This window comes from Dama dama, chromosome 30, assembly GCF_033118175.1.
Source record: "Dama dama isolate Ldn47 chromosome 30, ASM3311817v1, whole genome shotgun sequence".
NCBI lineage: Eukaryota > Metazoa > Chordata > Mammalia > Artiodactyla > Cervidae > Dama > Dama dama.
Window position 1 is genome coordinate 40,886,151 of NC_083710.1, and position 14,999 is coordinate 40,901,149.

Below are 14,999 nucleotides of genomic sequence, written 5' to 3' on the forward strand. Positions count from 1 at the left end.
TCCCATAGGTTTTGGGTTGTTGTGTTTTCATTTTCACTCATTTCTATGAATATTTTGATTTCTTTTTTTATTTCTTCTATGATTTATTGGGTATTCAGAAGCATGTTATTTAGCCTCCATATGTCTGAATTTTTAATAGTTTTTTTTTTCCTGTAATTGAAATCTAATCTTACTGCATTGTGATCAGACAAGATGACTGGAATGATTTCATTTTTTTTTTAATTTACCAAGGCTAGATTTATGGCCCAAGATGTGGTCTATTCTGGAAAAGGTTCCATGTGCACTTGAGAAAGAGGTGAAATTGATTGTTTTGGGGTGAAATGTCCTATAGATATCAATTAGGTCTAAAAATATGGAACACTTCACGAATTTGTGTGTCATCCTTGTGCAGGGGACATGCTAATCTTCTCTGTATCATTCCAATTTTAGTATATGTGCTGCCGAAGCAAGCACCCAGGCATTGTTTTGTTATATAATCCTTGTAACTTAAGTTTATTTTTATTCACATTTTATAGATAAGAAAACTAAGCAAAAGAGTGGTTAATTAGATTGTTTGGCCTAACAACGTTAGTGAGAATAGATCAGAATTCACCCCCGAGTAACCTGGATCTAGAGCTTGTTCTTTTAGCTTCCAAGCAATGGGACCTCATATATAACCCCTCTCCCAATTAGTAGAATTTACTACCTGTAAATTCCTCTAAGTCCTAGTTTTCTCAAGGAACAAAAGTTGTTGATGCTTTTCTTTAAGGTAAATTACATGAAGTAGTAGATTATGATTTTCCAATTAAAAAGCAAATAAACAAATGGAAAAACAAAGGAAAAGCTGTGCAACACTAATGCACTGCAATCCAATTAAAATGGATAAACTGTCAAAACACCATTCTACTTAAAAATAGCACAGGTTAATGGATAACACTTTTTAAAAAAATTACATTTCTTAATGTCTTTGCTTATTTGCAAGGAAAAAGAGCTCTTTTCAGCAAAACGTGAGGCTATATTATAAACTATCAACATACTTTGTTTGGTACCTAATAAAGGAAGTGTGTTGAGACCTCATTAGAACCCATCAACAGAAGTCCTAGAAAGCTCGTCTCTCAATCACCTTCTCTCCGTAGAAGACACTCTGGATATTATTTCTGCATAGAACATTACCTCCTTTTTTTCACTTCTCAAAATTGAGAAAATAATTGAAAAATTAGCTCAAAGGAAAATATATGTAACATTTCAGATTCCAACTAATAAAAGTTAAGCAGAATTTTTGTGTCTGTGTGTATATTTAGGACAGAAGATCAGTTCAGTTCTCTGAGTTGTGGTGACCTAGATGGGTGAGATGAGGTTGGAGGAAGGGTGAAACAAGAGGGAGGGAATATACTTACTCATATAGCTGATTCACTTCATTGTACAGTAGAAAGTAACGCAACATTGTAAAGCAACCATACCCCAATTTAAAAAATGAAGAAGCACAGTCTTTTACACCAGATGGGACACAGGAGTGTATACATGCTAAATTACATGTGTTTATATAATAGTTTATTAGTGTTTCTATTAAGATACCATAAAGGTAATTTAATAGAAAACAAATTGTGCACTTGGACTATCCTCCACAAAATGTAAAAGTCTTAAGTGAACTCTTAAAACTCTTAAGTGAAATCACAAATGGTCACAAATGAAACAAGTGAAAAAAAAATAGCAGAAATACTGCAAAATATAAAGTTAGACAGAAATTAAAGGCCCGTGAGACTACCTTCATTATGAAAAGTGGTCAAATTGCAGACAGCATCTTTGTTTCATGTATTGAGAAATCTTCAAAAAACTTAATTATAAACAATTAAAACACAGAAAATAATATTGTAGATATTCATATATTATGACACAAACACAGCAGAAAAATCTTCTTTAAATGCTTGAATCATATTATCATTTTAATTAATCATTTCTAATCTGTCAAGTTTATAAGAAGCCATTTATATGTTATATGTTACTGAAATACTGCATACTACACATAGGTTTCATTTAGGCATTTAAACCATGCCCTCAATAAAATAACATAATTGTTCTCCAATAAATTAAAGTAACCTAAAATAGATAAAATTTAAGGATTATGATTGCAAATAAGTACTAAACAGAAACAGTGGGGTCAATCAGAGGGGTTTAATATTAATATTATATTCACTTTCTTTTTTATTATTATTTTCAATTAATTTTTATTGAGTATAGTTGCTTTACAATGTTGTTAGTTTCTGCTGTGCAGCAAGGTTAATCAGTTTTATGTATACATATATCCACTCTTTATCAGATTTCCTTTCTATTTAAGTCACCAGAAAGCATTGGGTAGAGTTCCTTATGCTACCCAGTAGGTCCCCATTAGTTATCTACTTTATACATAGTAGTGTAAATATGTCAATCACGATCTCTCAATTCACTCCACTCCCCTATTTCTCCCTTTGGTTACCATAAATTTGTTCTTTATATCTGTGACTCTATTTCTGCTTTGCAAATAAGTTCAGCCCCTATGCAGAACAGTATGGTGGTTTCTTAAAAAATTAAAAATAGAGCTACTGAATGAGACAGAAATTCCACTTGTAGGCGTATAACTGGAGAAAACCAGAATTCAAAAGGCTGCATGCACCCTGATGTTCATTGTAGCACTGTTTACAATAGCCAGGACATGGAAGTAGTATTATCTCCTTATCAATATCAGAAAATTGAATTTTCTCTTTTAAACATGGGTAAATAACCATTAATAGCCACATATAAATTCTTAAGTTTATATGGTCTCTGTAAATAATCAGCAAAAATTAATCATGGTCTATAAACTTCACTTTTATATTTTGGAGAAATATTCTGTGATCTAAGCTAGAGTGAGGCAAACGCCTACAGCATTATGTTATTTCAACATCACTATCGGGTCTCTGTGCTGTGGAAAATTTCTAAAACAAGGCTGTTTTATATATACTGCTGCTAAGTCACTTCAGTCGTGTCCAACTCTGTGCGACCCCATAGACAGCAGCCCACCAGGCTTCTGTCCCTGAGATTCTCCAGGCAAGAATACTGGAGTGGGTTGCCATTTCCTTCTCCAGTATGTATATATATATTTTATACATTCTTAACCATCTTAGCCATGTATTATGTATATATATATACACACACACACACTGCAGTGCTGGAGACCTGGGTTCAATCCCTGGGTTGGGAAGATCCCCTGAGGAAAGAATGACAACCAACTCCTGTGTTCTTGCCTGGAGAATCCCCATGGACAGAGGACTCTGGTGGGATACAGCTCATGGGGTTGCAAAGAGTCAGACATGACTGAGCAACTAAGCACAACACATATATAAATATATAAATAAAAAACATAAATATATACATATATATATATATACATATATATATATATATTTTGAAACATCGTTCAAGCCCTTTATTCACACTCAAAAGCATCATGAAAGTAACTCACATTAAGCATTGCTTTTATTTTTTGATGCCTTTATAAGATTATTTTTTCTGTTAAGCCTATTTTTTTGGACTCCCTTACCGAAAAATGTGATTTATGACTATATTTACTTAGAGAATAAGCCACCATATAATTAACTTTAATTAGGTGATTTCAAGGAAATATTTAGTTATGTTAGCAATATTAAACAAGGAAACAAAAACTGCACTAATAAAAAGCAAAATAATTTAAAAATAACGTTCATTTAAATTTAATGAATTGCTTATTCTTTGACTAAATTTGTTTCAAAAAGTAGAGGATGGATCTCAGTCAGTAATATGGTATGCCTATAAGCCCCATTCTACTAATATGCCAATTTATTTATGCTTTTACTACATGGCCAAGTAGCAGTTTGATTATTTGCTAGGAATCAGAGTCATGCAATACAAACAAGAGTATTCTGCCTTGTAATGTTTCCTGTTGCCCTGTTCTGTGTTCCAATCATTTCTTCTATTTGGGATCAATCCCATAGTAAAATAAAAAATCCTTGAAAAGTATTTTTAAATGTGAATATGATAAACATGGAGCAAAGTAATAAATGAATAAGGCAATAATTCTATTGACTTGAATCATATTGTTTGAAGGAACACATCTGGGAATAACTATGATCAAATGTTTTATTAAAGTGGTAAATAGAAATATTGAAAGCCTACATTTTAACAATGTAACATGAAACTGTACTAGATTTTTAATTCAGTGGCATGTTACTTGCATGTATATGGTTGAATAATATATGTGCATGTGTGTGTGCATGAAGTCGCTTCAGTCATGTTGACTCTTTGTGACCCTGTGACTCTGTGCATGGGATTCTCTAGAGAAGTGACCCAGGCATTGAACCTGACTCTCTTATGTCTTCTGAATTGGAGGTGGGTTCTTTACCATTAGTGCCACCTTGAAAGCCCACAGGCATATTTTAGAGATACTCCAAGCTTGGTTCCAGAACATCACAATAAAAGAAACATCACAATAAAGTGAATCGCAGGAATATTTTGGTTTCTTGATGTATATAAAAGTTATGTATCCACTATACTGTAGTCTATTAAGTCTTCAATAGCATTATCTCTAAAAAATTTACATACCTTAATTTGAAATACTTTATTGCTAAAAAGTGCTAGCCATCATCCAAGCATTCAGCAAGTCACAAGCTTCTTTTTTTGGTGAAGGGTCTTACCTTGATATTGAAAGCTGCTGACTCATCAGAATGGTGGTTCCTGAAGTTTGGCTGTGGCAATTTCTTAAAATAAGACAATAGTGAACTTTGTCTATTCACTCTACCTTTGAAGAATGATTTCTCTGTAGCATACAATGCTGTTTAATACCTTTACCCACAGTAGAATTTCTCTCAAAATTGTGTCAATTTCTTAATTGCTTATGCTTTATTAACAAAGCTTACATAATATTGAAAATTATTTTCATCCCAATGATCTTCAAAACATCTTTACCAGGAGTAGATTCCATTTCATGAAACTACTTTTTTTTTTGCTTATCCATAAGAATAAACTCCTCATCTTTGAAGGTTTTATCATGAGATTGTAGCAATTCAGCTCTATTCAGGCTCCACTGCTACCTCTTATTCTCTTGGTATTTCCACCACATGTCTGTGTGCAAAGTCCCTTCAGTCATAGCTGACTCTTTGCAATCTTATGGACCATAGCCTGCCAGGCTCCTCTATCCATGGGATTCTCCAGGCAAGAATACTGAAATGTGTTGCCATGCTGCCCTCAAGGGTATCTTCCCAACCCAGGGATCAAACCCATGTCTCTTGCATCTTCTGCATTGGCAGGCAGGTTCTTTACCACTAGCACCACCTGGGAAGCCCATTTCTACCACACCTATAATCAACTTCCCCCACTGAGGTCTTGAATCCCTTAACATTGTCCATGAGTTGGAATCAACTTTTTCAAACTTTTGCTAATGTTGGTATTTTGATCTCTTTTCACAAATTGCAAACGTCCATGATGGCATCTAGAATGACAAATTCTTTTTTTTTTTTTTTTTGGACTACTTCTTTTTATTTATTTATTTTTTCAGTGGGTTTTGTCATACATTGATATGAATCAGCCATAGATTTACATGTATTCCCCATCCTGATGCCCCCTCCCACTTCCCTCTCCACCCGATTCCTCTGGGTCTTGCCAGTGCACCAGGCCCGAGCACTTGTCTCATGCATCCCACCTGGGCTGGTGATCTGTTTCACCATAGATAATATACATGCTGTTCTTTCGAAACATCCCACCCTCACCTTCTCCCACAGAGTTCAAAAGTCTGTTCTGTACTTCTGTGTCTCTTTTTCTGTTTTGCATATAGGGTTATCGTTACCATCTTTCTAGATTCCATATATATGTGTTAGTATGCTGTAATGTTCTTTATCTTTCTGGCTTACTTCACTCTGTATAATGGGCTCCAGTTTCATCCATCTCAGAACTGATTCAAATGAATTCTTTTTAACGGCTGAGTAATATTCCATGGTGTATATGTACCACAGCTTCCTTATCCATTCATCTGCTGATGGGCATCTAGGTTGCTTCCATGTCCTGGTTATTATAAACAGTGCTGCGATGAACATTGGGGTGCACGTGTCTCTTTCAGATCTGGTTTCCTCAGTGTGTATGCCCAGAAGTGGGATTGCTGGGTCATACGGCAGTTCTATTTCCAGTTTTTTAAGAAATCTCCACACTGTTTTCCATAGTGGCTGTACTAGTTTGCATTCCCACCAACAGTGTAAGAGGGTTCCAGAAGGTATTCACTTTACTTTGCCCTGATCCATCAGAAGAATCCCTATTTGTGGTTGCAATAGCCTTATGAAATATATTTTTTTAATAATAAGACTTAAAAGATGAAATCACTCCTTGAACCCTGGCTTGCAGAATGGATGTTGTGTTAGCAAGTACGAAAACAGCATTCATCTCATTGTACATGCCCGTTAGGTAACCACATGCATTGTTAATGACTAGTATAACAATATTTGAACAGTCTTTTCTTCTGAGAAGTAAATCTCAGCAATTGGCTTAAAATATTAAGTATATCATGTTGTAAACAAAAATGTTATCATCCAGGCTTTGTTGTTTCACCTATAGAACACAAGCAGAGCATATTTAGTAAAGTTCTCAGGTGCCCTAGGATTTTAAAACTGGTAAATGATCTCTGGCTTCAACTTCAAGTCATCAACTGCATTAGCCCCTAAGAAGAGAGTCAGTCTGTCCTTTGAAACTTTGAAGCCAGGCATTGACTTCTCTTCTGTAGCCATAAACATCCCAGATGACATCTTCTTCCAAATGCTGTTTTGCCTGCCTTGAAATCTGTTGTATAGTGAAGCCACCTTTATTAACTACCTTAGCTAGATATTCTGGATAACTTGCTGCACCTTCTAGGTCAGTACTTGCTGCTTCCCCTTGTGCTTTTATGTTAGTATGGAGATGAGTTCTTTTCCTAAGCTTCATGGACCAATTTCTGCTAGCTTGAAACTTTTCTTCTGCAGCCTCTTCACATCTCTCAGCCTTCATAGAATTGAAGAGAATTAAGGCCTTGGTCTAGATTAGGTTTTGGCTTAAAGGAATGTTGCAGCAGGTTTGATCTTCTATCTGGACCACTCTTAATTTCTCCAAATCAGCAATAAGACTGTTTTACTTTCTTTTCACTTGCATGTTCTTTGAAGTAATACTTTTAATTTCCTTCAAGAACTTTCCCTTTGCAACTTGACTATTTGGCATGAGAGACCTAGTTTTCAGCTTATCTTTTGACATGCCTTCCTCAATAAGTTTAATCATTTCTAAATTTTGATTTAAGGTGATAGATGTGTGAACCTTCTTTCGCATGGACAGTTAAAGGCCAATTTAGGATTATTCAGTTCAGTTCAGTTGCTCAGTCATTTCTGACTCTTTGTGACCCCATGGACTGCAGCTCACCAGGCTTCCCTGTCCATCACCAACTCCTGGAGCTTGCTCAAACTCATGTCCATAGAGTCGGTGATGCCATCCAACTATCTCATCCTCTGTCATCCCCTTCTCCTCCTGCCTTCAATCTTTCCCAGCATCAGGGTCTTTTCCAATGAGTCAGTTCTTCAAATCAGGTGGCCAAAGTATTGGAGTTTCAGCATCAGTCCTTTCAATGAACACTCAGGACTGATTCCCCTCCAAGTAAAGTCTGTCACTGCTTCCATTGTTTCCCCATCTATTTGCCATGAAATCATGGGACCGGATGCCATAATCTTCACCGGCTCAATGGATACCAGTTTGAGGAATCTTCTGGAGTTGGTGATGGACAGGGAAACCTCACATGCTGCAGTCCATGGGGTCACAAAGAGCCAGACAGGACTGAGAAACTGACCTAAACTGAACTGATAGATATTAGATATATGCCTGTGTTTATTTTTCATATTCAAGAAATATGCATTTAAATTATCTACTAATGTATTTATTCAGGGGTGAATAAAGGAGGTTAACACAAAGCTAATTCTTGTCTCTATATGTTTGCTCTGCATTCTTATATGCTTTTATTTCTCAAAATGCTGTATTTTCCCTTTGCTCTAATTGAAATCTAAGTCAAGTAAAATTTTCACTATACTGTGATGCCTTTCCTTCACTATCTCAATTTACTATTTTCCCCATAGCATGAAGCATAATATTACATGCATTAACACTTCACAGGTTCCTTTACAAAAATAACAAGAACTCAGTAAACATTTGGTGAATTAATTTACTGAGCTAATAATAAATATTTCTTTCTCTATTTTTGAAGTTTCATCCTATGATCTCTGACCTACTTCAGTATTCTCTTATCAACTAACTGAATTCAGGATTACAAGAATTGCTACTCAAAAGTTCCTCTGATTCTGGATATTTCTGTTTCTTCCACCAATGGCTTCTCAGACACTACATTATTTGATGGGGAACAAAATCATGTATGTAGGACCTTATTTCCAAACCAGTTATACCCAGACAAATTATTCTTTGCTACATCAATAGTGGATAAGATTTGCATTACTTGTTATGCATAAGAATAACCATAAATATGTTATAGGACCTTTATGTAGCTGTCTTAACATAACTATTGCTTTTATCAGTCTATGAATCCATTATTATCCCTTAGGATACACAGTAAAATATTGTGTTTATAAAACATAGAATTTAATTTCTTCATTTTAAGGTCCTAGTCCCTTGGTGCAATTTCCCTCCCTGTTACATCCACAATTCTTATGCATTAAAAATCTTTAATAGATAATATATTGCTAAAACTCCTTGTGTGTTTGTGTCTAGGTATGAATATGAGTTATGTGCACATGGGTATCTCAAACCAACTTAAGATCCACTGCTTTATTATTTATGTTCAGGCAATTTTTCTTATATATTTATTTTACTTTATCCCAGGTTCTATTTTTCATACATTTCTTTTTAATTTCTCTTTCTCCAATATCCATTTAAGTTATTATAATCTTTCAACTGGTTTGTGATTATACACTGCATTTTTATATTTCTGCTTTATCCATAATAATTTAACACTCATGTGTGTATTAATATAGCTAGTAATGTATGATTTATTTGGTTAAGTTTATCAACATTTGCATCATCTCCAAAAATGAAACAAGTATTCTCTCTTCCAGTATTTCTCAGCTCCTACCCATAATTGATTATACTGGTATTGTTCAAAATTGAATTATGGATTCTAATGAATATGCTATTTGGCCTTATTTATAAATGTACGATTTTATTTTATTTTTATTTTATACCTTAAATTCAGACACCTCATAGAGTTTCTGTGATTCACTTATATTGCTGTTAGGGTACTTCTACCAAGAGGAAAAAAAAAAATGAAATCAATGCTTTGCTATTGCCACTGTTACTTAAAAAGGTTTCCTTCCTCATTTTTCCCATCACATTTGTGTAATAGATTAAATGGACATAGATTACAATAAGATTTTTTGTCAACAATTAGAAGCTATTAGTATATGTATTTATTTTTGTTCAATGTCATTGTTCTGATATGAATTCCTTTCTTGTATATTTGTAGGGAAACTATTTCTCTGTAAGACTTTTAAACTATTTGCATTTCATGTTCTTAAATTCTTCCTTATTTACAACAAGTGTATCTTTTTCTTATCTAATTTGCCTCGTACTTGACAAGAATTTTCAATCTAAAATCTTACATTTCCCCTAATTCTGTTAAATTCTGGCATTGTGACTTTAAATATTTTCCATTTTTTTTTCTTTTTCTAAGATTCTTCTTAGATGGATTCTGATGTTTCTAACTCTACGTGTCTAATATGTATTTTTAAAATATTGTTTACCTCTTTGTGTCTAATATGTTCCTTAAATCTTCAAGGTGCCTGTTTTTATTGCATTTATTGCATTTTTCGTACTCAGTGTTTCAACTTGACTTTCCTTACAACTTCTTGTTCCTATTCTATGTTTCCAATATCTACTCATATCTCTGAGTGTATTTGGCACCTTGGTTATAAATTTTTGTTTCATTTGGTGAGTTAATACTAGTTAAGGCTCCACAGATTGTTTCATTTTTAATATGTTTACATATCAGTTGAATTCCTCAAATTTTCAGTTTTGTTTGTGAGGTCAGGTCCCCTGTACTCACTTGGCAATGTAAAAGGAGAGGTTTAAGCTGACCATGTTGACTTTTAGACATGAAAGAGAACCATTTGATGTAATAAAGTTGACCATTATATAAATCTACAAACACGGCCTCACAGATAACCTCCAATTTTCTCCCCAGTGCTGTTTTCTAAGAGCTGTCTCTCCTGGTTGCAATCATCTAACTCTCTAAAGTTCTATCTACACTATGATGCTTGAATCTGTCAGAGTCCTGTATTAGTTGTGCTTCCATCCCAGTCAATCTCAAGCACAAGATTTATGCTTTTTTTTCCTATGTTACAGGCTAGAAATGAGATACTTATTATTATTATTATTATTTTTTACAATCTTGTACTGATGGTAGAACTTTTAAGTCTTATACTTGGACAGGGTACACCAAAAGCAATATTGGAACAGTGTATAACTAAAATACCTGCTCTGTCCCAGCTGGGGCAGGCATGCTATATCTGTCCAAGAGATTACTAATCGATTCTCTGATTTTAACCTTCATTTTTCATAATGTTTTCTTACAATTTTTATGTTAAAATTGTTTCCAAAATTCAGTTAGATTGAGAAGCTAAAGTCTAAAACAAAACAATCAAGCACACATACATTATTACACTATGACAATGAGCATGATTTATGAAGATCAACAATCTGTTTCACATATATTTTAATATATTTGAATATTATAAAATATATATTGAAATATATATTTAAATATTAAAAATATAGAAACATAATGAATTGATAGTTATAACATTGCACTCACCTCAAATATCCCACACAGTGTCATTTCATTTCTAGATTAGAAATTTGCTTTATTTTTATTTTTTTGCTTTTTTTTAATACTTTCTTAGAAAATTAATTTAAATTACAATCATACATTTATACAATTTAAAAGATGGTTCTATGCTTGAAAATATGAAAGTTAAGTAAACCTATGATAAAAGGATATAAAACAGATTTGTTGTTCAGTCCTTCAGTCGTGTTCAACTCTTTGTGACCCCATGGACTGCAGCACACCAGGCCTCCCTGTGTTTCAACATCTTCTGGAGCTTGCTCAAACTCATGTCCATTGAGTCGATGATGTCATCCAACCATCTCATCCTCTATCATCCCCTTCTCCTCCCGCCTTCAATCTTTCCCAGCATCAGGGTCTTTTCCAGTGAGTTGGCTCTTCACATTAGATGGCCAAAGAATTGGAGCTTCAGCTTCAGCAACAGTACTTCAAATGAATATTCAGGATTGATTTCCTTTAGGATGGACTGGTTGGATCTCCTTTCAGTCCAAGGGACTCTCAAGCGTCTATTCCAACATCACAGTTCAAAAGCATCAACTTGGCGCTCTGTATTCTTTATGGTCCAACTCTCACATCCATACATGACTACAGGAAAAGCCATAGCTTTGACTGTATAGACCTTTGTTGGCAAAGTAATGCCTTCTTTTTAATAAGTTGTCTAGGTTTGTCATAGCTTTTCTTCCAAGGAGCAAGAGTCTTTTAATTTCATGGCTGAAGTCACCCTCTGCAGTGATTTTGGAGCCCAAGAAAATAAAGTCTGTCACTGTTTCTATTTTTTCCCCATCTATTTGCCATGAAGTGATGGAACCTGATGCCATGATCCTAGTTTTTTGAATGTTGAGTTTTAAGCCAGCTTTTTTATTCTCCTCTTTCACCTTCATCAAGGGGCTCTTTAGTTCCTCCTCACTTTCTGCCACAAAGCAGATTAAAATATTCTAATAACTGACCCTGAGCTTTCTAGATCAAGAGTCTTTATTCTGGAGTGTTCAGTAATTATGCTAGTCAGCTCTTGACCAACACTACTAATTACCCATTAATATTCTCCTTTCCAGCATTAGTGTACCTCAAAATATTCAGAATATTGCTTATTTAGCAAAAATTCTAGCAGATGGTTATTTTCCTAAGAGATAAATCCTTTTCCTCAAGAGAAGATAATTCCATTCTCAAATTTAATCACTGATCATGAATTTGAGTTTTTGCTTTTCTTCCTTGGAAAAAGTTGTATTCTGGACATTCACACACAGCCAACTCTTGTGAATATGTTACTTTAACTGTGCTTCCACTATGGATCATGTATTCTCAGCTGACTTTCCCTACATATTTTTATACAGAGAAGTTTTCTTAATGGGTTCATGTGTTGTCTGTTAGTTTATTCTAGGTCATAGGAAGAATTGCTATTTGAGAAATTAGTTGACAGTACCAGGCTGAGCGTCTCATGTTTTTACTTGTGTCCTGCCATACAAAAAAGGAAAAAAAAAAAAAAAAAGAAGAAGAAGAAAAGAACATTATCTGACTAGTCAAGAAATCTACATTGAAACTCTGGCTTTGCTGTATAATTAGGTTAAATCATTAAGCTTCTCTACCATTTAACTTCCTCTTGATCAAATATAACAGTATCTAAAGTCCTCTTATTTCTAAGAAATTAATCCTCGGTGACTATTCATTTAAAAATGGCTTATCAACCCCTATCACAGCGAGAAATCACATGAAAGTAGTGTACCCAATCATATCTATTCTCTGATAATTTATCAACTTAGTAAAGCTTAGTAAAAACTTTGGAGATTTCTTTTCCTTTCTTTCTTTCTTTTTTTTTTTTTTTTTAAGGAAAACACATTAGCATTGTATATATACTACAGACATTTATTAATTCACAAAATTTTGTAATGATATAGGAATTTTTAAGCTATCAGGTTTATATTTTCATGTTTATTCATATTTCACACTCATCATTAGTTAATTCTAACATAAAGTAGTTTTATAACTTCAAAATACACTGGTAAAATGTTTTAATTCCTTGGGGAACAAACTGGGATTCCAGAGCAGCAGGAGCATCTGTAGGAACAGCAGTATCACCTATGAACTTGTTAGACATGCAGAATCTTGGGCCCCAGATCCACTGAACCAGATTCTAAATTTTAGTAAGATCCTCATTTAATTCTATACATATTAAAAAATAGGGATGTACAGATTTTATTTGTGAATCTAGTATAGCAGCTGAAAAATAAATGACTACTTGAAAGAAATACAAGGTTAGATTGGTAAAGCCAACCTTAACCATATCTCATATCAGAACTTCCTATTCAGTGTACTGAAGTTCAACTCAGAAATACAATAGGTGGAGGAGCCAAGATGGCGGAGGAGTAGGACGGGGAGACCACTTTCTCTCCTACAAATTCATCAAAAGAATAACTGAATGCAGAGAAAACTTTGCAAAACAACTTCTGATCGCTAGCTGAGGTCATCAGGCGCCCAGAAAAGCAGCCCATTGTCTTCGAAAGGAGGTAGGACAAAATATAAAAGATAAAAAGTGAGACAAAAGAGCTAAGGACGGAGATCTGTCCCGGGAGCTCTTAGGCAGCATTGCTTGGGGTAGGGTCCGGGCCTGAGTGCCCTGAGGACAATCGGAGGGAGCTTCTGTGAGTTGCCAACATGAACTGTGGGAGACCAAAAGAGAGAGAGTAAATTAACCGGCCCGAACACACTGCCGGCCTTTCGCAGAACAAAGAGACCGAGAGGGTCCAGAGAGGAGCTCGCAGGCTGCGGACCGGCCCAGCCCCGCTGGAGGCAGGAGGCAGGGGGGAGGGGAAGGTCGCGGCGAGACACAGGGCGCAGGCACCCGACCGGCGCGGGCGGGGACTGGGGCTGGGGACGTGGAGGGCAGAAGGCGCCCGCACCCGACTGGCGCCAGCGGAAACTGAGACTGGGTCCGCGGAAGGGAGGGGGCGCGCCACACCTGGGGAGAGTGCGCCCACCGAGCCCCTGGCTGCCTGGATCGCTCTGATGGGGAAGGCACAGAGAGCAGGCGCAGCTTTTCGTTCCGCGCTTTTGTGGAACACCCGAGGGCTGGAACCTCGCGCAGCGTGGGGCGCGCTCCATATAGAACAGCCAGGAGCCTGAGCAGCGCAGACGGAGAGAGCAGCGTCAGCCCCTCCCGGCAGCCCCAGCCCATCCCCGCGGCGCAAGCCTGTCCCCACAGCGCCAGCCTCTCCCTGCAGCGCAAGCCCCTCCCCGCGGAGCGACGGAACTAGCTACCTGAATAAGAGTCCACCTCCGCCCACCTGTGTCAGGGCGGAAATGAGGCTCTGAAGAGACCAGCAAACAGAAGCCAAATAAACAAAGGGAACCGCTTCAGAAGGGACTGGTGCAACAGATTAAAATCCCTCTAGGAAACATTGACTACACCGAAGGAGCTTGTAGATATCGAGAAGCGTAAGCTGGAACGGGGAGCTATCTGAAACTGAGCCGAACCCACACTGACCGCAACAGCTCCAGAGAAACTCCTAGATATAATTTTACTTTTTTCTCTCTCTTTTTTTTTTCTTTTTTTCTTTTTTCTTTTTTCCCTTTTATTTTCCTTTAAAATCCCCTATTACTCCCCCATTACTCCTTAACTTTCATTTCCATAGACTTTTACGATTTTTTAATTAGGGGGAAAAAAAAAATTTTTTTTTTCATTTTTTTTTTCTTTTTCTTTCTTTTTTTTTATTTTTTTCTTTCCTTTTTCTCTTCTATTTTCTATTTTTCTTTTTCTCTTATTTCTTTTAAACTCCTCTAGTACTCCTCTACTACTCCTTAATTTTCATTTTCAATACACTATAACCTTACAAAAAAAAAAAAAAAGAAGAGAAGCCCTATTTTTAAACCGAAGATTATTCTCTCCCAATCTTGACTCTCTGTTTTCTACGTCAGAACATCTCTATTTCCTCCTTTCCCCTTCTCTTCCCAATCCAATTCTGTGAATCTTTGTAGGTGACTGGGCTACGGAGAACACTCTGGGAACAGACAGCTGCGTAGATCTGTCTCTCTCCTCTTGAGTCCCCCTTTTTCTCCTCCTGTTCATCTCTATCTCCCTCCTCCCTCTCCTCTTCTTCATGTGACTCTGTGAACCTCTCTGAGTTTCCCT

The 14,999-nt window shown here is 36.0% G+C and overlaps 1 non-coding gene across 1 annotated transcript; it reads right to left on the reverse strand.

Moving 5' to 3' along the window:
* Positions 1–346: 346 nt before the first annotated feature.
* LOC133049784 (U6 spliceosomal RNA) lies at positions 347–453 on the reverse strand. Its single transcript, XR_009691464.1, has one exon. It is a non-coding gene; the product is annotated as a U6 spliceosomal RNA (small nuclear RNA).
* Between the last annotated feature and the right edge of the window lie 14,546 nt (positions 454–14,999).